Here is a 26,558-nt window from a genome sequence, read left to right on the forward strand (position 1 = left end):
CCCAAGTGAAGTTCGCAATCGATCTGGAAAGCCTTCACTCAACTCAAGTTCAGAAGAGTGGGATCGAATTAAGTCAGTTGTAATGGATTCCTGTGTGTCCAGCCCATTGAGTTTGAGCATCGTGTCTGCATGGGTTTCATCCCCACAACCCAAAGATGTGCAGGATAGGTGGATTGGTCATGCTAAATTGCCCCTTCAGTGGGGATGGCACGGTAGCACAGTGGTTAGCACTGTTGCTTCACAGCGGCAGGCTCCCAGGTTTGATTCCCGGCTTGGGTCCCTGCCTGTGCGGAGTCTGCACGTTCTCCCCTGTCTGCATGGGTTTCCTGCGGGTGTTCCGGTTTCCTCTCACAAGTTCCAAAAGATGTGCTGTTAGGTAATTTAGACATTCTGATTCTGAATTCTCCCTCCGTGTACCCGAACAGGCGCTGGAATGTGGCAACTAGGGACTTTTCACAGTAACTTAATTGCAGTGTTAATATAAGTCTACTTGTGACAATAAAGATTATTACTATTATAGAATTAAAAAATTAAAAATAAATAACAAGTATATGACCTCTTTGAATACAAAAATGCAGCCTTCATTGGCTGACAAAAGATCCCAAGGTCAAAAGTCAAGAAGACAGCACTCCAACTGCATAAGGATGAAGCCCAACGACAAATCCAGAGGATAAAGAACATTGGGAAGAGAAAGCCTGAGAGAGCCAACATTATGCCGCCTATCATGACATGCAAAGCTTTTTTGAAACCACCAGGACCATCTATAGATCAAGATCAAATGGACAAAATACCTTTCACTCACAGGATGGTGTTGATGTTTTTAAGGATTGTTACGTACTGTATGTTTTGTTTAGTCTATTGTACTTTGCAAGCCAGTGCAGTGTGGGATTGCAGAATCCATTTTGTTTGTTAGTTCAGTTATTGAAGTAAAATAAATGGATACTGCCATGTTAAACCATCTCCGTGACTATGTGGGCATTGATTAGTCATTGAAAAGTTATCGACAGCACAATATTTAAATTTAACACTTTGGCGATGAGGACGATGGACCTTTGCGGTAGTGCCACTTGAAAAACAAAAGTAAAGTAAGGAAACTCTTTTTTTTTTCGACAGTGGCTTGAACTGCATGGCAGTATTAGTACAGGAAATTCTCCTGGGTGGTGAGAAGGGGGGGGGGAGATGCTACAACAAATGATAACAGAAAAGAGCCAGTAAAAAGAAATTATTCGAAAAAGAAACTGGACAAATTAAAAGTATATAACAACAAAGAGAAAATAAAAGGCTGAAAATACTGCACTTACCAGACCTATGGAACATTGTGATGAGACTGGTGAACGGTGGAGTTCCTACACTGAACGTTTTTTGTCCTTCCAAATGGAACTGAAAATGGTAGAAAGATGGCAACTTTCTGAAGTGTGATGGGCCCTAAAACCTTTGGCTTATTAATAACCTTGGTCCAGCTTGACAAACCTAGCATAAAATTGTATAAGGACTTTGCAAAAGTCCTGGAGATTCATTTTTCCCCTAAGCTACTTGCCATAATAGAAAGATTTAGGTTTCACAAAAGAAACCAAGAAGAGGGGGAAACAGTTGAGAAGTATGTTGCAGTATTTAAGAAGCTCATTGGACATTGAATGAAGTACTGAACGATGCTCTCCGTGACAGGTTTGTTTGTGGCCTTTGCAGTGAAGCAATCCAGAAACACGTCCTGACAGAGGCTAACCTCACTTTGCTAAAAGTCATAGAGATTGCAATTTCCATGGAGCTGGCTGTAAAAGAAGCTCAGCATTTTAGTGTATTCACGGAAGTGCATTATGTGACAGCTGAGTGCACACAAGATAGCAAGCAGCTGCAAATGTTCCCGTTGTGGAAAGCCGGGTCACTTTCCAGCTGAATGTTGATGCCGAGACGTTGAATGCCATCAGTACAGCAGGAAGGATGCCTTTGAAAAGAAAAAAAGAAACAGCGAATCAGAGAAGCAAACCAGAGAAAAGTGTGACATTAGACGAACCTGCTTATTATGCAGCAGGAATGGGAGGCCCAGCATGACACCAAGTCCAAATCCATGGAGTCCCTACAGTGAAGAACGAGGCCATTTGCCCCATTGCATTTACCCCGACCCTCTGGAAGAGCAGCCTACCTAAGCCTAATTCCCCATCCCCGTAATCCTGGAATCCCACCTTAACTACACATTTTTTGGATAGTACGGGGTAATTTTAGCATGGCCAATCCTCTTATCCTGCACATCTTTGGACTGTGGAAGGAAACCGGAGTGCCCGGAGGAAACTCACTCAGACAAAGGGAGAACCTGAAAACTCCACACAGATTGTCACCCAAGACAGAAATCAAACCTGGGTTCTTGGCACTGTGAGACAGCAGTGATAACCACTGTGCCACCGAGCTGCCCCTCCACAACGTGTCAGTGGCAGATGGTTCACAAGGCTATTGGATAAAACACATGCTGGTGGGCCAACCGATACATATAGAACTGGATACAGCAGCAGTTGTTTCTCTGGTCCCAGATGTCGTGCATAAGGAGACGCTTAAACATCTTTGTCTGAATATTTGGGGCAGGTTATTGATTTGCTGGGCTTCACAAAGCACCCTGCAAGTTCAGAGCCATTGTGGATGTTCCAGCTTCTCAGGTAAGCAGCCAGCTTTGCTCGTTCAGTTGCTGCTGAATTATTACGAGAGATTCATTCCACAGCTGGATACCCTGCTGAAACCCATGAATCCTTTGTGACTGAATCAGACAAAGCCACAAAATGGACTGAAGCCTGTGATTCTGCATTCAAAAAGCCTAAAGCAGTACCAACAAATTATGAGGTGCTGACGTACTTTGAACCCTCCTTACCTGTTCAACTTGCAGGAGAAAATTCACCGATGGAGTGGGGGCCGTTGCCTCACATATATATATATATATATCCTCTGGTGTGAAGAGGCCCACAGTATTTGTTCCATGAACTTTAAAGCAAAACCAAGAGCTAATTTGCTGAAATCAAATGCAAAGCATGAGGGATTAATTTCGGAATGCAGAAATCTCACCAGTGCCTGTTTGAATGGAAATTCTCACTCTTGATTGATCATCGACCACTCACCTCAATATTAGGTCCACACATAGGAATCCCTTCTTCAGCTTAAGCAGGATGTAGCATTAGACATTGATGTTGCATGCTCACGCAGATGACATCAAATATCAAATGTGTACCTGGCATGGCAATGCAGATGATCTTTTGGGGCTGCCCCTACCAGTTAGCCATAGGTTCACTGCTCAGAAAGACACCTACTTTGCCCACGTGGAGAACACACTCATTACTTCAGTCAAAATCAAGAATGCCACTGGCTTGGACCCGACATTGTCTAAAGGCATGGATCTTGTGATGCACAGCAACTCTTCCCTGGACTATAAGTCACTTCAGGATGTTTGCATTGGGACATGCAAATTATTACTCCACCACCATTGAGGAAACCAGTGGTGGACCAACTGCATTCAAGACATTGCAGAATAGTTTGTATGAAAGAGATCATCAGGAGCTACTTTTGGTGGCCTGGCCTGGACCAAGGCATTGAAGCTAAGGCAAGATCTTGTTCTCCATGTCAGAGTGTGAGAAACATTGGCATCCCTTCATCTGTGGAATGAGTCAGAAAACACTTAGCAGCGCATTCACTTTGATGGAAATCAAGACACCTTTCCCCTCTGCATGAGGTGTTGAAAGGAAAAATTAGTGCTATTTAAATTAATCTCCTTCCTATCTGTAACACTGAGGCAGAGGTGGCAGCAAAGAAAAGGAGGTGAATCCTGCACTCCAGGTGCTGGATTCTCCCCTACCCGGCGGGCGGAGGGTCCCAGTGGGATGGAGTGGCATGAACCACTCTGGCGTTGGGCCGCCCCAAAGGTACGGATTTCTCCGCATCTTTAGGGGCTAAGCCCTCACCTTGAGGGGCTAGGCCCGCACCAGAATGGTTGCCGTCCCGCCGGCTGGCATGGAAGGCCTTTGGCGCCACGCCAGCTGGGGCCGAAGGGACTTCGCCGGCCGGCGGAAGTCCGCGCATGCGCCCGAGCGTCAGCGGCTGCTGACGTCATCCCCGGAAGGAAAGGAGTGCCCCCACGGCACAGGCCCGCCCGCGGATCGGTGGGCCCCGATCGCGGGCCAGGCCACCATGGGGGCACTCCCCGGGGCCAAATCGCCCCCCCCCCCCCAGGGCCCCAGAGCCCGCCCGCGCCGCCAGTCCCATCGGTAAGGGAAATGGTTTGATTCCCGCCGGCGGGAGAGGCATCACAGCAGCGGGACTTCGGCCCATCACGGGCCTGAGAATCGCCGGGGGGGGGGGGGGGGGCCGTGATTCCTGCCCCGCCGAATCTCTGGTGCCGCAGAATTCGGCGGCCTGCGGGGGCGGGATTCACGCTGCCCACCGGCGATTCTCAGACCCGGCAAGGGGGCGGAGAATCCAGCCCCAGATCTTACTACCTTGTGGTATATCATGCCTCTTGTGTCCAGATATCGGTGGGTCAAGAATCATCCTGTTCTGTCACATGAAGACCTAGGGCTGAAACACATGATCCTAAGCAGATGTCATCCTCAAAATGAGGGCCAGCTGTCAAGCATATGAATTTCATATATATTATCATTAAATATTTAATTTCAGAAGAAAAAATTGAACTAGCTATAGCCAGAATTTTCATTCACAGCTCCTCCAGCCTATTTGCACGTTCTGTTGTTATGACGGAAACTTGATAAAGTGGACAATGCACGTGTTCACAGAATTTCCTGCCAATTTTTGCTCGGTGAGAGCAGAAGGGCAATTTCTTTCTGCTGCAATTTCTGCTAATCTAAGTCAGCACCTGCATGTTTATTTTCACACATGGTTGCAATCTACAATTTAGCAAGTGACTGATGTACATAAACAACATGATCTGGTGTTGGCCAAATTGTGTACCATGATGAAGCCTTTCAACATTTAATACTCCTCAGAATGGGTTCAGCAGTGTAGATTATCTGCAACACTGAGTGGAACAATATTACATGACACAGTGTTATGTAAGACATAATTAATAATGCGATACACAATGTAACATCTTTCTTTGTGACAAGTGTTCATAAATTCATAGAAATATACAGCATAGAAAGAGGATATTCGGTCTACACTAGTTCTGTCAAGGAGCAATCCAGTTATTTCCCTGCTCTTTCTCTTTATCTCTGCAATAATTTCCCCCCCCGCAAGGTGTTAACCCAAACTTGCCCAATCTTTTGGCATGAGGGGTCACATTTCAATTTGTTTTTTTCTCGCTCAAGGGTCAGTGAGCAAATTTCAGCAAGATAAGATTTGTCACAATTGTAAACATTAATTTTAAGAAAACAATGTCAAAGCAATAAATTGATAATTAAAGAAAGGTGTGTCAATTCCATGTGAAATCATGGACGGCAAACTTGCCAATGAGTCAGCTCACGCTCTCCATGATAATGATATGAGGTGAAGTTTTATTTTGCAAACCATAATTACATGTACAACTACATTTGCTCTAGCAAACAACAGGGGGTGACTGTAATGGATAAAATGGCCATTAAATGTGGCAAATAAACTTTTTGCCTTTTCACTGAAGAAGCGGAGCTGAAGAGAGAGTCTAGACCCCAGGCCATAGGTTGGAGTGGGGACTGCGGCCATGCTACAGAATTGGGTTTAACTAACACTGACCTTACATTTGCACTGGTGGCACACTCTCATGCTGGCCTAAGTGGAGTTCCTATGAAAGTCAGGATTGCAAGCACATTGCCTTTCACCTTGTTTTACTTCCCTTCCTGTCCTGCTTTGTGAATAGATTTTTGGGGAGGGGGGGCAGTAGTGGAAGGGTGCCTGTGTGCGTCCAGCCTACCCCCAGTCTTACGATTCTTGCTCTCATTCACAGGCTCCCACACTTGCAAAGATTCACTCACACGCTCACAAAGCCTCATTCACTCACACACACAGACTCACTCACTTGCGCAGACTTGCTCACGCTCACGTTGTCTCATTCGCGCACAAACAGGCTCATTCTTCGCCTTCTGGGCTTGAGATCTTTTACTGCTGAGGTGGAATCTGGGATTCTCTGAAGAGGGGTGGAGGGTGTGGGGGTGGGGGGGGGGGGGGGTGGAATAAGATGGGGCTGTGAAGGCACAGTTTCTGGGACCCTGATGTTTCTCATGGACTCCTCAGCCTGCTCTGCCACCTAGGCCCCCATGTTCCTTTGGGTGGTATGCACCTGCATAGGAGAATGAGTGGTGCAGCCAATGGCAGAGAAAGCACACTGCTAAAACAGAGAAGAAGCCATTGGCCTTTGTACTCCTTGCTCCTCTTCCAGTCAGAAACTGTCTCCCTCCTGCTGCTGATTGATTCAAGGGAGAAGCAACTCCCTGCAGAATCCTTCACTAAACCTGGCCATAGTTCGAACACTGGCTCCATGGGATGTTTGCATTGGCTTGCCAGGCCAGATATAGGTTAGATAAACTGGAGTTAGCCTTTTGACGGCTATTATTGGATCCAGCACCCTATTATTGTATCTACCACCCTATCAGTCAATACATCCCAGTTCCTAACATAATTATGTGTAAAACGTGTCCTCATATCGCCTTTGGTTCTTTTGCGAATCAGCTTTGGTTATCAATCCATCAGCCATTTGGAAACAGTTTTATTTACTGTATCTAAACCCCTCAGAATTTTAATAAGCATCCTCTATCAAATCTCTTTGACCTCTCTGCTGTAAGGGAAAACAACCTTAGCTTCTCCAATCTGTCCGTGTAGCTAATACTTAATCCCTATTAAAATGTCAGAAAGTAAATCTTAACATTAAATCATCCCTTTGAGTCACTAAGATATGCAGAGAAAGATCCAATTTAGTAGAGAATGACACATAGTTTATTTTCCACCAATCTCTGTAAATCAATCCTTCTTCCCCAAGCCAGAGCCTTAACAATGCCAAAGTAACATTATTAATAATATATCATAATTCCAAAAATATCTTGGATCATTTGGCTGTGCAATACCTTGTCAGGTGCCTTATATTAATGGCCAAAACAATTTACTGTAACTAAACATTCGGCTATTGAACTTCAGTCTCATGGCTGTCCACCAAACTGAGCGATTTGTGTATTTTTAAACATGTATTACAATCAGACTTCCAAACGAACTGAAAATATCCAGCTGACACAGACATGCAACTATTTTGAAAGGAATGTTTCAAAACAATTCATTCAATCTTTCAGGCAAACAATACTTGAATATTGCATCTTTAAATTAGAAAATGAACAACACATTGAGCAGAAAAATAAATCACAGTTGGAAAAGCTGTTCAGCCTATGCTTCACAAAAAGAAACCATTCACATGTTCTCTGGAGGCACATTGTTCTGTTTGTTTCCGAGGCTCGGGTGGTGCAGTCGTGAGTTGGTGCAGCGTCTTGCTCCGTACACAAGGAGGCACCTGTGCAACACAGAAATAGACCCTGAATGGCCATTTTCTCCTGTTTCTCAAAGATACCACAGCTAAGATTAGCAAAGTACATTAATACAATTGAAATGTAAAATCTGATTGATATTGAGAAATGTGTTCTGGATTCTTCAGTAGGAATTGAATACTGACGCTGTTGATCATTTCATCTAGCTGGTGTAAGGTCTCTCAATTCGAAAACTAATACAAAAACAAATGGAAATCTGCTGGAAAAAAATTAATATTCAACAGGCAGAAACATTCCACACCAAACACACTGGGCTGGCTTCTCCGATTCTGGGGCTATGTCCCCACACCAGCGTGGGAGCGGTGGCGGTTTATGTCAGAACAAACGGCTTAAAATGGCCACTGATTCACCGTTTTGCTGGGGACTAGCATGCCGGCATATAGAGCACCCGGCTCCAGCTGCCGATATGGCCCGGAGAATTGGCAGGTCTGTGGCCACGCATGCGCACGGCGACGGCTGGCAGCGGCCGCACCGTGTTACATGGCGGAGCCTGCTAGGAGACCCGGCCCCCACTTTGGCCGGCTCATGCGCCCTGGCCCCCCCACAGTGCCCCCAGCTCCTAATAAAGTCCCCTCCTGTTCTTAGATCGTCCCTGCTCCAACTGGCGGCGCTGGATTGAGTCCGCAGCCGCCACGCCGAGTTCCCGACGGATGAGATCACAAGCGACCGACGCCGTCTGGAACTCGGCCAGTCAGGGGTGGACCATTGGGGCATTTGTGGGGGGGGCGGGCCTCAGGTAATGCCACCTCTGATTTGGTCGGGAGCTGTGATTCTCCGGCCGATCGCCGAACACGATTTTGGTGACCGGAGAGTCCAGCCCACTTTCTCCCCTTGCAGCATTTGAAAAAAAATGTTCCGTTTGTGATACCTTGGTCCACTCCTCAATCACGTTTAAGGTCCTTTCCTGTTGATTCCTTTATTTCCCCTTTATTTTATTTTTTCTGTTATCATTTTTGTTCCGTGAATGCTTAATGGACATGTATCTTTAAGTCAAGCAGCAGAGAGAATGATAAATTTAAAAGTTACAACTCTCTGCTAGCTTTAGACAACAGGACTCAGACTTTGTGGCACACAAGAGATGGGGTGGGACTCAGTTCGATTGGTTGGTTGGTGGCAATGAATTGGCCAAAAGGCCATATTCTGCTCGGTAACAGGTGGTGATTGGATCCTTCCTGAGTGCGATGATTTCCAGAGACCTAAAGAACATACAGAGTTTGAATCTTAGTTTCTGAGGGACACGGGGCTGCTCCCTCTCTCTCTTGTTCTTTCTATTTCTCCAGGGAAGCTGCACAGAGAACCTGAATGAACGAATCTACAGTGAACGCGTTATGGACTGAAAACAGAGTCCTTGACCTGAAAGGAAAGTGGACTTAAAATCTACCAGCTAAAACAAAGATTCTTTATCCTTTTCCTTTTTATTTTCCACCCCTCTCTTCCCCTCTGTGTTTGTTTGTCTTGTGTGCATATGTGTGTTTGTAGAGAGGGGCAGGGAGCAAGGTAAAATGGGGAATATGAATTAGGTAACAGTTAACCAGTTGTATTTGCTGCATTTTTCATTATAGTTGTTACGAATAAAAATTAATGTGTTTAAATTTACAAACCTGGTGACTAATTATTGGGCAGCCAAACGACTATGGTATTTTTCTCAGAATTTCTAAGTATTGTTCTAAGAATTATTTGTTAATTCAATTGTGTTGCGACTTTGGGTCAAGGGGGACTGGAATTTTTTTTAAATTACTTTTTCTGAGTTACAAAGCCAGGGCTCAGTGTGGTCAAGGACGAACCTCTAATCCAGATTCTTGCCTGCTCAAAAAACCAATTCAAATTCAAATTGAATCCAATTCATGGTCCCCCCAAGAGAGACATACCAGATCTGAGCCAAAAGGCAGAGCAGATACTTCTCGGCCTTTAAGGAGGACTGGAATTGACCGTGCCCTCGACTAGGATGTTGTAACACACATCGAACTCCCATGTCTTTCTTACAGGTCTCCCATGCAAACGGAGGAGATGTAATACCTGTCCTTTTTATCTCCTCCTTCCCACGATCCAGAGCCTCAAACACTCCTCCAAGGTGAAACAGTGATTTACTTGTACTGCTTTCAATTTAGTATCCTGTATTTGCTGCTCATGATGCAGTCTCTTCTATGCTGGGGAGTTAAAATACAGATTTTGTGACCACTTTGAGCAATGTCACCAAGCATGACCCCAAGTTTCCAGTCACTCATCTTAATTCTCTGCTCCATTCCCACACTGACCTCTCTGCTCTCGGCCCCTGACACTGTTCCAGCTCAATATTTACTCAAGGGATATCAACTCATTTTTCGATGAGGCATTTTACTCACACATTGACATCAAGTTCAACAATTACAGATGAAAGCACTGCCTCTGTTTTTTCAGACAGGGGGTATTGGTGATGGTACTGCAATCCCTATTGCTTCTCCTCCGTTTCTTTACTTGTCCCAATACTGTCTCTGTTTGCCGTGCACCATCGTCCCCTTTTATCATTTACCATGTTCTGTCTTCAACTCTTATCACAGATCTTCACTCTTGTTCTTGTCCTCCCCTCCCCCACCTAACTTTCCATTGACTCTGTACTTGACTAAAATCTGCTACTTCTTCAGCATTTTCCTGTTTTGCTGAGAGATCATCGACTGAAACGTTTGGCGGAATTCTCCAAACGTGGGTGGGTTTTCCAGTGGTGCAGCTCACCATCGACTGTCGGACTGGTCTTCCAGTTCCACCGAAGTTGATGCCGATCGACATTCTTCGTCCGTGGCGATGTCGGGGAAACGGCAATGGCGGTCGGCCTCAGCAGGACTGGAAGATCTCACAGCGGGGAGGAGCTATAGAATTCCACCCATTAACTTTGCTTATCTCTCCGCGGATGCTGCTAGATCAGCTGAATATTTCCACAATTTTTCAACGTTAATAATGATCTTTATTTAGTGTCACAGGTAGGCTTGCATTAGCAATGAAGTTACTGTGAAAATCCCCTGGTCGCCACACTCCGGCGCCTGTTCAGGTACACAGAGGAAGAATTCAAAATGCCCAATTCACCTATCAAGTACGTCTTTCAGGACTTGTGGGAGGAAACCCAAGCAGACACGGGGAGAATGTGCAGACTCCGCACAGACAGTGACCCAAGCGGGAATCGAACCCGGGCCCCTGGTAATGTAAAGCAACAGTGCTAACCACTGTGCTGCTATATCGCCCACGTTATTCCAAATACCCAGTATCTGCAGTATTCTGCTTCCCTCTAAATCATGCCCTGTGCTGGGGTGAAATGTTGCCATTGAACTGAAACTCATGGAACTGTCGGGAGCCTAGTCTCTTTCAGCATGGACTCCCTCCTGCATAAAGACATGTGAAAAGGTCACTAAATTGACTATTGGTTGAGAGAGTGAGGCACCCATGTTGTGAAGGTTACCAGAATCAGGTGTATACTGGATAGGTTGTTTGTCACTTAAGGAAGTAACCACCAGGATATCCTAACGTTACATCCACTTTGCTGCAAATAACGTGCAGGAAGGATGATCCACAGTCACCCGCTGATCCTGTCACGTGCATTGAGATGAGTCAATTGGGCTAGACACGTATATCTGATCCCACCCTGTTTGGCTGGAGTTTCCTATTAGCCCCTATGTCACTGCAACCCACTGCCCCCCCCCCCCCCCACCCCCTCCAAACCCATTCATTCTGCTGGTATATGCTATCAATTGAAACGCCTGGTATTCACTGCTGCTATACACACTACTCTCTTGCCTTCATTATCTGCTTGATATTCCCTGACAAAATATCAAATTATCTAGCATTTTGCAGGTACCAAGTGGGAAGATTCGTATTTGGGAATCCTTCCTAGAAATGCTGGAGATTTGAGATGGAGAGTTGCAACCTTCAGTGACATCAGGGGCGGGATTCTTCTGAATCCCCGCGATGACCCGCCGCCGGCGTAAAAAGCGACGTGAACCACTCCGGCGTTGGGCCGACCAGAAATTGCGGAATCCTCCGCACCCCCGGGGGCTAGGCTGGCGGTGAAGGGGTTGGCGCTGTGCCGAACAGCAGCAAAGCGCCGGCACGAGTTAGCGCATGCGTAGAACCGTCGGCATGGTTCCGCGCCTGCGCAGACCGGCCGGTGTATTTTAGCGCATGCGCTGGGGGGTATCTTCTCCACGCTGGCCCCTGTAGTGCTCCGACATGGCAGGCGCAGAAGGAAGGAGTGCCCCCATGGCACAGGCGTACCTGCAGATCGGTGGGCCCTGATCAAGGGCCAGGCCATGGTGGGGGCACCCCCACAGGGGGGGGGGGGGGGTGGGGGGGGGGGGTCGGGGAATCCCACCCCAGATTTTTATTTGAGTTACTGTGCGGGATTCTCCGACCCGCCCCGCCGGCTGGGGAATCACCGGGGGGGCGGCGTGAATCCCGCCCCCGCTGGCTGCAGAATTCTCCGGCGCCGGGGTTTTGGCGGGAGCGGGAATCACGCCGCGCTGGTCGGCAGCTGCTGGCAGCCCCCCCCCCCGGCGATTTTCCAGCCCTAGTGGCCGCCCATTTTAGGCTGGTCCTGCCGGCGTAAATTAGACCTGGTACTTACCGGTGGGAGTTGGCTCTGTGGGTGGACTACAGGGTCCTCGGGGAGGCGCGGGAGGATCTCGCCACGGGGGGTGCCCCCACAGTGGCCTGGCCCGCGATTGGGGCCCCCGATCATGGGTGGGCCTATGCCGTGGAGGCATTCTTTCCCTTCCCACCGGCTGCTGCAAACCTCTGCGATGGCCGGTGCGGAGACGAACTCCCCTGCGCATGCGCCGGGATGACGGCAGCACACGCTGGCGCTCCCGCGCATGTGCCAACTCGTGCCAACCAGTGCTGGTTGGCATGGCGCTAAGCCCCTTCTGTGCCAGTTGGCGCGGCACCAACCCCACCAGCGCCGGCCTAGCCCCTGAAGGTACGAAGGATTCCGAACCTTCCGGGCGGCTCGACGACGGAGTGGTTCACGCCACTCTTCGATACCTGCTTCGCCGGGTAGGGGGGAATCCCTCCCTTTCTTCAGCCCCGCTCGCCGCATGAACGCCACGGGTGTGGGGCGCGAAATGGAGAAGTCCATTGACCTTGGACGGAATTCTCCAGCTACCGGGCGGACGCAGCCGGAGAATCCCGCCCATTGAGTGCAGTAACGTTCCTGGGAAGTTGTTGGGACTGCAAGTTACAACTGTTAAAACAATGGATAAAGAGGAACACTGATGTCGCAAGGGGGCTATATATCCGTAAATCACTGCCTTCCAGACATTAAGGGCCACAGATGTCCATTTGCTGATAGTATAGCTATGTGTATGTGCCTTGTTAACTATTGGATATTGTAATTAGATAAGCGTAGAAAAATTGTCAAGTATACTCACATGATTTAAATAAAGACATCAGAACTACTAATTGTGATTGGATATTGATTACCTTTAGAGCAAATGAGCACCTTTCATTGGTATATGCAACTTACTTGTAAGATAAGCTAAAGATATAATTACCACTTTACCCCTTTGCTCGGAAAGCTGGCAGACCACATGGTAGATGACTAGCTCCCATGCTACAGGTTGAAATAAAGGTCATTTTAAAACTCCAAGGATTTTCATCTGGTCATTTGTGTGAGTGAGATACACTATAGCCAAATAACTGTATTCCCTTCCCCAACAATTCAACGTGATTAAACTCTCATCAGGGACCTTGTAGTGTCAGTGCCTCAATCGTGCAGCTCTGTCTCTATTGTTTGTTCCCTTGCAGGCAGGGAAATCCCTTAAGTTCCATTTGTACTGTTACGCTATGTCATTGGTTTTGAATGCTCAAATAATGGGTCAGAATTGGCTGGACCTCCAGCCAGGCATGTTTAATATTTAGGTAGAGCAGACTTCATGGGTCTGCTTGTGTCTGCCAAGAATCATTATACACACAGGATTAGGATATGTAGGATCATTAGAGAGGGTCCCTTCATCTGTTGCACATGTTTTAAGTTATATGGTTCTCATGTGAATGACTCCAGAATCTGACCACATGTGCAGCAGGATGTTGAAAGCTTTGATGTGACCATCACTTCACTCGAGACAGAGAATAGAAGTGAACAGAGGCTTTAATCAACTAGAACAGAGCCTGTCTGCGACTGCTCTGCTATGAGAGCCACCTACAGGGCAGCTGCTCTTTATACCTCCCCTCAAGGGGGCGGAGCCAGGGGCAGAGCGCACAAGGGCACCAACATGATGCAATCAGTGTAGTGCAGTACAATGATCCATAGGTGGAGCCTACATGGGCAACAGCGTGATACAATGTAGTACAGTGGTGAATGGTTGCTATAATACGTTCACCACAAGCTTTATCAACAGAAACGCCAAAATTATCACTTTAAATTAAGACTGGCATGCGTTTTTATTTTAAGCAGAACATCTTTTAATGATCTGCACTTCCCTCTCCCCAGGTAGTGATTGTGCTTGTCCTAGTAGAGGTCTGACCCTGCTACAACCTATTGACCTGTACAATTCTTACTGAAGCAAGGAAACATCTATAAGTGCTCATGCAGACTCCACAGGCACTAGTTTCACAGGCGCTGGACATGCTCCAGTACTTCTCCTGAATAGCAATTATTCAGATCAACCAAGTAAGTTTTGTCCATTTGCAGGTTGTTAGATGGATCAATGCACAGAGAGAAGTAATACTTCTCTGGAAAGGAAGCCTCCAACATTGTATCAAATGTCTTATTTTTAAAGTATAATAAAGGAATAACAGTTCCATTTCAGCCGTTATAAACTTTCCTGTCTTCATCTTAATATTGACAGTTTTGCAAATATTGGGCGGGATTCTCCAATCCCCCAGCCACATGTTTCTCAGCAGCCCGCCGTTCGCTAGCGTTGGGATTCCCACTTGTCAGTGAGGTTTCCCTTTGAAACCAACCCACGCCATCGGGAAATCCACGGACGGGGGTGCTCTGCGAGCAGGAAAGGAAAATTCCTGCTGTTATCTGATTGCCACCCAGCATAACATTATCTACCATTTTTGGAGCAAACTAACTGATTAAACACACCTAAGTGCCAGTAGCCAGGACAAAGGTAAGCATGGGTAATTTGTAGCCGGGTCAGGAGATGAACCTCTGGGTGGGTAGAGGGTGATGATGAGGGGATGGGAGTTTGGAAAGGCCAGGGAGAGGGAGCATCTTTGGAGATGGGGGGCATGCACAGCTTAGGATAGAGGCCAGTGATGAAATTGTAACAACCTGATGGGCCGAATGGCCTCCTTCAGCACTGTAAATTCTATGAAACCCCTCACCTCACTTTTCCCATTGAGCCTCGGGTAAGCTAACTTGCAGCTCTTCCCAACCATCACCACCCTGACCTCCTTGTTGGGAGGCAGTGGCGTAGTCATGAGACTAGCAATCCAGAAACCCTGGTAATGCTCTGGGGATCTGGGTTCAAATCCCACCATGGCAGATAGTAAAAGTTGAATTCTTTAAAAGTCTAATGGTGATCATGAAACCATTGTCAATTGTCACAAAATCAATCTGGTTCACAAGTGTCCTTTAGGGAATGAAATCTTCCGTCCTTAACTGGTCTGGCCTATGTGTAACTCCAGACCTACAACAATGTGTTGACTCTGTAATTCCGCCCACCTCCCCCACTCAGTTCAAGGGCAATCAGGGATGGGAATAAATGCTGGTTTCGCCAACAATTTCTGCATCTCATGAATACATTTTTAAAAAGGCCTCAAAATTGCAGCAGGAGAGGGAGAGCCCTTATGTAGCCAACATTTAATTGTGATGAGGGCAGTCAGGCCAGTCACAGAGGCGCACCTGGGTAAATTGTAAGAAGGGCCACTCCAGTGATTTTTATGGCCTTGCCCCACATCCACCCGGGAACCTGAAATGGAGGGCCTACCCTTGGGGCCTTTTCCCTCTATTCTATGCCATTTTCCCAGGTGTATAGCTGAATCTGATAGTCCACCATGCGAAAGATCACGGCGTGAGTTGTGATACTGGGATCAGGCTGACAGAGGGAAAAAGACATGTAGGCCGAATACAGGAACTATCAAAACAAGGCCCTGGCTGGAATTGATATTGGCTGTCTGCCAGACTACAGGAGTACCCTGTTTATTTCTATTCATGAGTTCAAGTCTTGATGAGACAATAGAACTCGGGCCAGGTGTATTTGTGTGTGCATCACGTCAGATGGTGGCCATGGAGTGAACGGTCACACACTAGGTGGCTCCTGCCTGAGGTTGGATTGTTTGGTCCATTTTGCATATTTTGCAGGGCGTTGCACAGGTGGAAAATGAAGGAACAGTGAGAGCTAGTGTTGTAATATCATATCTCAGCACTACCAGAACCTGGATAAAAGAAGAGACATTGGAACCTGTGAGCAACTATCACAGAAAAGTGACCCTGATCTGTTGGCTCAGAGAAGAGGACATCCACATCAGGTGATAACAGCCTGGCCAGCGCCCTCACTAGTGCGGGTAATACTTATATCTCAGTAGTGAGTCTCGTCGTCACTGTACTGTATTCTCAGAAATCGTGATTAAGCTAGCTCTTCTGAATAAAGTAGAATTGTACTAAATTCAGATTCTTTATTGTGTCTGTCTACGCCGATCGAGCAGGGTCTCGGTCAACAGAGGCATCCATGAAATAATCTATCACGGTGATGGGCAACCTAGGCGAGTTAGTGGACCGCATTAGTGACCCTTCGTCATCTCAATGGGCCGCAAGATTGAAATCAGGTTTGTTCACTAACCATGACCCCATGAATAAGATTAGATACGTTTATTGAACACCACATATTTTATGAGTTATAGAAAATGTTCATTTATATAATCTTACAACTGCCATCAACTTCAAACATTTGGTAAAAACAAAGTGAATGTTTACATTTTGAGTGCAGAGGGAGTACACGGTGCTCACAGTCAATGTTGTGTGCATTCAGCATGCACCTCATTTCATTCGTCCTCGCTTTACATGCAGATCACTTCAGTCATACCGGTGAGTAAACCGGTCTTGTGCGCCGTACTCAGGTCCCAGATGGGCTGCAAGTTGTACACCACTGTCCGAATGGTTTATTCTTTCAAATGATTCTTCTTATCAAATTAGATTAAATCGAGAGTGTTGAGTATCCTCAGGAAAATTACTTTGGGATCAGTGTATGTTTATCACAATGTAGGTTATTATGAACACATTGGAGATTTCCGAAAACTGTCACTCACTTCAACTTTGCACAGGATTATCTGATTCATTTCACATTGAATCAGAATGGGACAGTAACCTATTGGCTGTGACTTTGAGGTCCTTGTGGGACAGTATTCCCCATTGACCTTGGGCGCGATTCTCCGATGCCGCGCCGCATCGGGTAAGACGTCGTGAACTCGGTCGAGTTCAACGACGGCGCGAAACGGCCCCGATCGCGACCTATTCTGGGCCCGGAAATGGGGTAGCATCGGGGCCGCGCAAAACACGGGGGGGGGGGGGGGGGTGACGTCGGAAGCGTGCAATGTCCAAATAACGCCGCTCCGCGTCATAAAAGGGCGCGTTCCACGCACAGAAAGGAGGGGGAAAATGTCGGAGACACAGAGGGCCGCCCCGAGGTTCCGTGATACGGACCTAGAGACCTTCCTCGATGAGGTGGAGCAACACAGGGGTATCATCTTCCCAAGATGAGGGCATCGCCACCCTTCCAGTGTTGTGCGACGGGCCTGGCCTGAGGTGGGCACGGCAGTCAGTGCTGTGGAGCAGACCCCTCTGTCTGGGGAGCAGTGCCGCAAGAAGCTCCACGACCTCACCAGGGCTGCCAGGGAAAGTGCCACGAGGGTGCCCCCGGGTCACAACCATCCCCCACCCCCATGTCCCTGATCACCCACCTCCCCCCCCCCCCCCCCCCCCCCCCCGGGCACGGGGGGGAGGGGGGAGGGGGGATGAGAGTGAGTGGAGGGTGGTTAACAAAGTTGTCACAGACCTACGTGAGCGCTGCGACCCCCTGGAGAGATGCCATGGTGTAGCTGCAACTTTCCCCCCAACCTGTGCCAATATCTGAACGCCCTGATGATACCTGCCGAATTGTGATGATCTATCTGTGCCCCCGCAACAGGACAAGACTGCTCACAACAGCCGGGAGCGCAACAGAACTGGAGGGGGTTCACCCATTATGCACCCCCTGACAGTGTTCGAGCAGAGGGCACTGGACATTGCTGGGGGATCTGCCTGAAGGGGCGTGATTCTCAGCAGTCCGCCTCCACTCCTGCTGTACCAACCCCAGCCCCACCAAAGGTACCCCCCCCGCCCCCACCAGGGGTTCCCCGGTGGCACAGCTGGCAAGCAACACAGATGGCCATTGTTATAGTGTTCTGATTATACATCTTTTTATTTAAATCAATTGCTGGTATATTTAGTAAGTACTGAGACATCATTGGGTTGTTGTTATTGTTACCTGTGTGTATATTTGTGTTTAAGTGCTAATGGCTCTAATTCTTTTCCGTTACTCTTATTTTGTTGTTTAACTAGGTGCTTCCAGTTTTGAGTCCATGCTTTATTAGTTATTATTTATTTTTTTATAAATTTGGAGTGGCCAGTTATTTTTCTTTTCCAATTAAGGGGTAATTTAGCATGGCCAACCCACCTAACCCGCACGTCTTTGGGTTGTGGGGGTGAAACACACGCAGACATGGGGAGAATGTGCAAACTCCACACGGACAGTGACCCAGGGCCGGGATTCGTATCCAGGTCCTCAGCGGCGCAGTCCCAGTGTTAACCACTGCACCACATGCTGCCTCATGCTGTATTATGAACGTTGTTGCTTTTATATATTAAAGAAAATTATCTTACACAACACATTTCGACTACTTTTTGTGGTCAAGTTTCCATGGGCGCAATTCTCCGCACTCACGACGGTGCGGAGAATAGCGGGCGTCGTAAATTTTTACGGCCACGCTGGTCTGACGCCCTCCCGCTATTCTCCCCCCCATGCCCGCCTCCCGACACGAATCGCTACCCGCCGTTTTTTTACGGTGAGCAGCGATTCTCAGCTGGCCGATGGGCCGAATTCCAAGCCCTTTACGACCGTTTTTATGAACGTCAAACACACCTGGTCTGACCGTTCGTAAAAACGGCCGTAAAGTCCCGATCTGGTGAACCATGGCACCGGTTGGCACGGCAGTACCACGGCTGTGCCAAGGGTGCCATGGGCCCGCGATCGGTGCCCACCGATCGCGGGCAGCGGGTACTTACCCCGCGCACTCTTTATCCTTCCGCCGCCCCGCTGTATCCATTCGCGGGGCGGCTGAGGGGCATACCAGCCCGGGCATGTGCGGGTTTCACGCAAATGCATGATGATGACATCCGCGCATGCGTGGGTTGGAGTCTTCCAATCCGCGCATGCGCGGCTGACGTCATGTGACGCGTCAGCCGTTGCAAACTCTGGCTAGCGGGCTTAATGAAATTCGTTAAGCCCGCGATGCCGGAGTTCACGGCCGTGGGATGCTAGCCCCGACCGGGGACCAGAATCGGTTCCCGGTCGGGGGGGCGGAGGCTGGCGTCAAACCCACCCATTTTTGACGCAAGCCTCACGATTTCTCCCGGGTGCGGAGAATCACGCCCCATATCTTTTTGGCAACGAGAATGGAATAAAAATATGTGAGTATCAGCACGTTCGAACCTAAGTTTAGTTAAAATCACCGACTGAAGATGTTTTTGTGGTTATCACAGACATTAATATTGGCAAAAGCGGAAGATCTGTTGGTGTCTAATGGCGAGCTGCCTCCGCTACCAGAAATTCCATCGTGGGGGAAGTGGGAGAGGAGGGCCGAAAAGCCAGGAGAATGAGTGTTGATAGTTTTACTACCTTTGCAAAGAACCTCTGAGATCAACATTTATACAAAATTTGAAGTGCAAGGACCATCATTTTTTCCGAGGATTATGTGGTCAATGTTATTGATTTAGCAAATATAAAAGAACCACCTGTTTTATTATAGCCTGAATTTGTTCCAATTTGCAGGCATAATTAATAAGGACTGCCGCTTCATTGTCCATTGTTGGCCGAGTTACTTTTCTCCAGAGTAGTTGTTGGAGGTTGTCAGTAGGTCAGTCCTGTATGCAGCAGTTGCTTTAGGAGGCAATTCAGAATATTTTTGTGGCACAATATTACTGTATAATTGACAGAAAGCTGACATCTGGGGTGGGATTCTCCGACCATGCACCGGGCCGGAGAATCTCCCGGGGGGGGGGGGGGGGGGGCACGAATCACGCAACGCTGGTCCGGATGCTGTCACGCAGCCCCTCCCCCCCCCCGACGATTCTCCCCGCGCGATGGGCCAAGTGCCCACCGAGTTCAATAGCATCCTGCCAGCGTCGTTCTCGAGTGGTCCTACCCGGCGGGACATCGGCGTTTTGGCTGGCTGTCGGGCCCCTGTAGGTATCCGCCATGTTGCATCGGGGCCAGCGCTGAGACAGCAACCCACGCGCATGCATGAACTCGCGCCAGCCATGGCGCGCATTCGCAGGCCCGCGCCGCCAGTGCTGAAGCTCTCCAGTGCCATGCTGGCCCCCTGTGTGGCGTAGGATCACTGATCCTAGGGGCCAGATGACGCTAGGAGCATCAATACTTAGCCCCAGGATCGGAGAATCCCACTCCTGTTTCCTGAACTATGACTAAAATAATAAAAAGACACAACGGGCGAGATTCTCTGGCCTCCCATGGTGTGTTTCTCAGCGATGGCTGGATCTTCTGGTCAATGGAATTTCCCAGCTTGCATACCCGGAAGATCTCGCCCAGTAAAAAGTTAAACAATGGCATTTTAATTTTAAAATAGCTCAATGAAGGGAACTGTCTCAATTTTATTAGCTTGGATAAGCTAACACTTATCAAGCATGTAAAGGATTAAGATAAACATAAGAAGCAAATGGTCCAGAAGGATTCAAATTAACCTCCGGGATATTATATGAAAAGCTTTCGTGAAGAGACTGCACGATCCTAAAACCTCCATACCAGCAGTGAATGCCATGAAATGATTTGCTTGCACCGTTAAAAGAGTGTACTTTAAACTGTCAATCATAACAAATCCAGAATGTGAGGCATTAGTCCCATGACTTCTGGGCAGTCTGAAACAGCTGTGGTTGAGATCAATGGGGGTTAATTCTCCACCTCCCAGCCGCAAATTCCTTGGCGGCGTGTCATCGCCGGCTCCGTTCCCGCCATCAGTTAATGGGATTTCCCAATGTGGCCATCCCACACCGTCAGGAAACCCACAGGTGGGGGTATGCTGCCAACAGAACGGAGAATCCATTGACGGAGAATTCAATCCCAGATATGTGCCTCACTGACTCTCAGTGAACACAATCTGTATGTAGTCTTATCTTCAAATAAAGATCTTCAAATAATGATCTGTTTGAGCTGCACGCAGAAAAATACTTTTGAGTGTACCTCGGTACACGTGACAATAAACAAATCCGAGAGCCCACATTATTGTTTCACCAGGTCACGGTAGCATGGTGGTTAGCATCAATGCTTCACAGCTCCAGGGTCCCAGGTTCGATTCCCGGCTGGGTCACTGTCTGTGTGGAGTCTGCACGTCCTCCCCGTGTGTGCGTGGGTTTCCTTCGGGTGCTCCGGTTTCCTCCCACAGTCCAAAGATGTGCGGGTTAGGTGGATTGGCCATGCTAAATTGCCCGTAGTGTAAGGTTAATGGGGGGATTGTTGGGTTACGGGTATACGGGTTACGTGGGTTTAAGTAGGGTGATCATTGCTCGGTACAACATCGAGGGCCGAAGGGCCTGTTCTGTGCTGTACTGTTCTAAGAAGATTGTGAAAGTGGGATCATACATCAATGTAAAAATGTTAGAATTTTAGAATGCGAGGAGGCAATTTGGCTACCTGACACATTTGTGTCTGTGTTGCTCTTAAAAGAGCAATACGACCTGCATGGCTGAGATCTCTATTGCTGTTGCTGTGTCCCAATGACAGAATGAAGTGCAACCATTGTTCCATGATATGTCTAATGAAGAATATGATAGTGAACATCTGTTGTTGGACTCCCCGACATAACCCAGACCACTTCCCATGTTTCATGCCCAGTATTAAGTGATTCCACAATCTGGTGTTTCAGTTCCAGTCACATCTGTTTAAACACCACTAATGTTTGTTTTGAAACAACCTCTTAGCACCGCTACATCCCACCCCCTTGCAGTGTTTGCATGTTGGCAGCCACTTTTGGTCAGGGTTAATGTGCTTGGTAACCTGCAGTTGCACGTTGTGGATGACTGAATTCTCCTTGCTTTGTGCAGACAGCATTCAGCACACAGATAGAGCATAGCAACATTTATCCATTGAGGCATGTCATTAAATGCAATATCATGTGTAATCATAGAATCCCTACAGTGCCGTGGGAGGCCATTCAGCCCATCACATCTGCACCAACCCTCTGAAAGAGCACCCTACCTAGGCCCACTACCACACCCAATGCCCGTTAACTCCACCGAACCTTTGGACACTTAGGGGCAATTTGGCATGGCTAACCACACCTAACCTGCATATCTTTGTGGGAGGAAATTGAAGCACCTGGAAGAAACCACGCAGACATCCAAGGTCAGAATTGAAAACGGGTCGTCACTGTACAACCGTGCTGCCCGTAATAGGGTTGGGATTAGTTCTATAATGGCCGTCAGTAACATGTGTGACAGTTGCATACTGTACAAATCAAGCATTTTTCACTCAAATCTCCACAATCAACTCCAACCAGTCTCTTCTTTTAGAATGAACCTATAGAAGCTTCTTCACATGAAATTAGTTGTTTAAGATCATGGGAGACTAAACTCAATCCTCTGTACGAGCTTCTGTTTTGTACAAATTTTAGTTTTAACCGATACCTACCTCTGCAACCTCCTGCAGCCCTACACCCTCCACTTCTGATCTCCCGAGCATTACTACTCCACCAATGGCAGCTACGTCTCAGGGTGCTAAACCCTGGAATTCTCTTCCTAAAACTCTCTGCCTCCCTATCCCCCTTTCAGGTACTTCTTCAAACCTTTGGCCGAAGCTTCTGCCTTAATAGTTCCTTTTCTGGTTCAGTGTCAAATTTTGTTTGGCAACACTTGGGTTACGGGGATAGCGAGGAAGTGACGGCTTAAGTGGGTCAGTGCAGACTCGATGGGCCGAATGGTCTCCTTCTGCACTGTATGTTCTATGTTCTAACATTGCTGTGAAGTGCTTTTAGATGTTTTGTTACACAGGGATTAGCATTGCTGCCTCACAGTGCCTGGGACCCGGGTTTGATTCCAGCCTTGGGTGACTGTGGAGTTTGTACTATCGTCCTGTGTCTGCGTGAGTTTTCTCGTGGTGTTCTGGTTTTTCCCCACAGTCCACAGATGTGCAGGTTAGGTGGATTGGCCATGCTCAATTGTCCCTTCGTGTCCAAAGATTAGGTTAGGTGGGGTTATGAGGGTGGGGCAGGAGAGTGGGCCTGGGTGGGTGCTCTTTCAGAGGATCTGTGCAGACTCAATGGGCCGATTGGCCTCCTTCTGCACTGTATGAATTTTATGGAATTCTATTGTTGAAGGCACATTGCTATTGTAAATAAGGATAGAGACATGACATTGATTCCTGTTAATTCGCATCATATATACAAAACATTGCATCATCCTGCGTTTTTTTTTAAATTTAGAGTACCTAATTATTTTTTCTCCAGTTAAGATGCAATTTAGGGTGGCCAATCCACCTTACCTGCTACATCTTTGGGATGTGGGGGTGAAACCCACACAGACATGGGGAGAATATGCAAACTCCACCTGGACAGTGACCCAGGGCTGGGATTCGAACCCGGGCCCTCAGTGCCGCAGTCCCAGTGCTATCCACTGCGCCACATGCCGCCCTCTGCAGTTTCGCTTCTACTACTTTATTCACCACATCCTGCTATTTTCTTGCTATTTTTTAATCACCTCCTAAATATCTCATACCGCTACTTCATGAAACTAGGTCCACCAAGTGGTTAATATCAAGTTCACTCTTTGAGTGACATAGTGCTATGATTAGACTTCCTTTCCAAATTTGAATAATTTCTGCCCAACCAAAAATGTGCTTGCTTTTCTCCACAACAGAAGTTACCAACACCTCCAAGGCCTCATTACTAATCTGAATATCATCAATTGGCATTGAACCTTTTTGCACAGCTCTGTTGAGAATCTCTTCATTATTTATATTGGTTAAATGGTTTCTTAGCTGCTTGCAATATTTGAAAATGATGATTTTTATCGGCACGTTTTTCATTCTGACTAAAACAAAAATCACATCCTTAGGAAGCTCAGTTCTCAAAACCTTGTAAATTATGACGTAGTTAAAAACAAACATCTTATCCAGTTAGAATAAATGAGGAATTTCAATTCTCGGCTGTCAAAAGCTCACTGCAAGATGAACAGAAAAAGGCAGGAATTCTGTTTCATGTAAATGAAGCCGTGATACCCATTGTTGGCAAATCTTTAAGAATTGTACACAGATCCTTTCTTCCATTGCCTCAACAGTCCCAGGGAGAAAAACCTTGGGCGGGATTCTCCAGTCGCCGATGCCAAAATCCCGTTTCCGGCCAAATCGGGGACAGCACCAGTTTCGCGATGCTCCGCCCCCCCCAAAGTGGTGTACTCTCCGGTATGGCGCATGCCGCACCAACGGCCACAGGACATTGCTTAAGGCCCACAGCCCGATGCTGAGCCCCCGACTGGCCGAGTTCCCGATGGCGGCGATCGCGTGTGCCATCATCCGTCGAGAACTCGGCGTGGCAGCTGCGGACTCAGTCCACCACCACTACCATCGGTGGAGGGTAGGGGGGACTTTGTCAGGGGCTGGGGGCAGTATTGGGTGGTGGACCCAGGCTCGCGAGCCGGCCTAAGGGGGGCACTATTTTGCAGGCTGGATCCGCGAGCGGCCGGTGCCATTTTGCAAGGCACGGCTGCTGCATGCCGCCACCAGGCGAATGCGCGCCACGGACCCGGCAAATCTCTGTGTCATATTACCAGCTAGAGTCAGGTGCTCCAAGCTACTCGGCTGCTGGCCCCCAGCCAAACAGGGGATTAGTAGCCGTTTTACTTGAATTTTCGTTCGTAAAATGCCACCGTTCCCACGCCGGCTTGGGGCTATAGCCTCAAAATCGGAGAATCCAGCCCTTGTTTAAAAGAAACCAATTTTTAGCCCTGACCTGACAAGGGGTTAATTGGTAACTTACAGCCCATCCACTGTAAATACTAGAATTGCAATATCTCAATGTCCTTTGCTCAAAATGCAAGGTGTAGATTACTCTGTTTCTTCCTCTCTCTCACTCTTACACACACTGTGATTACCTTCACGACGACACGGTTGATCACTCATCGATCCCCCTGTGAGGCTGGTAGAGTACACGTTCCTGTGGTAGTGGGCGGAGGCCCTCCCAGCTGAGGACTTGGAGGTGTGCTCCTTAAATGCAGCTCCCAGACCCCAACCGGGAGATCTGCTCATAGGCTGTTGGCTCCGGACCAGACTTAGCCTATTGTTTCCTGAGAAAGGGGAAATGTAAAGTCAAGAAAAGGAGCACACAGGACCTTCAAGGCAGGAGATACTGTCTTTGAAACTTTGGAGATGGGTCTCCTTGGATTCCAGGAGCCATAGTGGAAAGTTATTAAGTGGGATTCTCCTGTGTGGGGACATAGTGTACAAGGTCAAGACTAAAGAGAAGACTGAAAGGAAACACATGGACCATCTTCGGAGAAGGCAATCCTCCCCTGTTGAAATGGCCCTGGGTGGGATGATGCCCTCAATGTCTTTTGTGCCCACAAAAGGGACTCAAACCATGGTAAACCCAAGAATCATTCCCCTCGAAGACGGAGACTGGGGTCAGAAATGGAGATGACTGACCCTCAGCTGGAGGTTAGCAGCCAAGAGGCCATCAGTGGCCCTTCGACGTTCTGCCTGATAGCGACAATCCTTTATCCATTTCGCACCTCCCAATCCAGCTCCACCGATGGTTGACCCAAGGCCATGCAGAAGCAAAGGAGGCCTCATCGTCATGGGAGTGGGGGAGGATGACAGGGGCATGATAATCCTCATGAGGACCACAGGGGATCACTAATCTATGTCCCTGTGGGGCTCGTAGTTTACAAATTCCCATGGTAACGGGTGTGTTTTGCGCCGCGGTAATAACGGTTTTATCCTTTGTGTGAAAATAAACCTGTTTAGCCATCCTCTTCATGTCTCCTGGATTATGACAAGCCGATAGGCATAAAAGCAAATAGTTTCTTGGAGACTTTGCTTTTCACTTGTATGTAAAGAGGACATGAGAAATATTTGACTTCTTTGTCATAGACAACATTTGCAGGAGAAATGCCGAGTTTTGGATTGTTTGATATTTTTAATCCCACGTCCTTTCTGCTCAGGCATTTCCATTACTGCAGCAATCATGAATTACCTCTGTGTCTGGCAGCTAATCTCTTATTCATAAGGAATTATTTTTACTGTCTAATTTTCATATTTTTGCCATTATCCCTCCACTCCACCCACTAACCTATCTGAATAACACAACCAGGATTTTGTCGACAGAACCGGAACTGTGTGCCACTTGTGCTCTCTCACTTTTTCCAGATTCCCATTCAATTAAAATTCTGAGTGCCTGGGGCGAGTATGCAACACATGTGTGATTCAGCAGTGGGGAAACCTTTTTATTGGTGATACAAGAAGTATGGGCAGATTATCAAAGACCCACAACATTCCTGCGCAACGCCATTACCATTAACATAGGGCTTGAGAGCACAAAAGGTGTTTTTCAAAATGAAACTTAGCTTGCAAATATTTCACGTAATATTCATTTGACTTTACCCATGTGCGCATCATTGTGTTTTGTTGAGAGCAGCTTAGTCAGAGAACTAAATGTAATGGCAAACCTCGTGGTTGGCATGCATTGATGGTCACAGGGGAGTTAGGAACATTGCCTTTATTGTGAAATAATAAATGTTGGCCGCAATTCTGCAAAACAAACCAAGGTGCTGCCGCCAGTAGGAACATCGGTGTGTCTCCCACTGGGCCTGGCAGAGCTAATCAGGTGCTACTTAATGGC

At 47.7% G+C, this 26,558-nt stretch overlaps 1 long non-coding RNA gene across 1 annotated transcript in view; it reads right to left on the reverse strand.

Annotated features, from left to right (window-relative positions):
- Positions 1-7,395: 7,395 nt before the first annotated feature.
- The window catches only part of LOC119978958, a 487,861-nt gene continuing 468,698 nt past the window's right edge, over positions 7,396-26,558 (reverse strand). The window contains exon 3 of the long non-coding RNA XR_005463606.1: positions 7,396-7,453. This is a non-coding gene — a long non-coding RNA (uncharacterized LOC119978958). The remainder of the gene's footprint in view (positions 7,454-26,558) is intronic.

Source organism: Scyliorhinus canicula, chromosome 15 (assembly GCF_902713615.1).
Source record: "Scyliorhinus canicula chromosome 15, sScyCan1.1, whole genome shotgun sequence".
NCBI classification, from domain to species: Eukaryota; Metazoa; Chordata; class Chondrichthyes; order Carcharhiniformes; family Scyliorhinidae; genus Scyliorhinus; species Scyliorhinus canicula.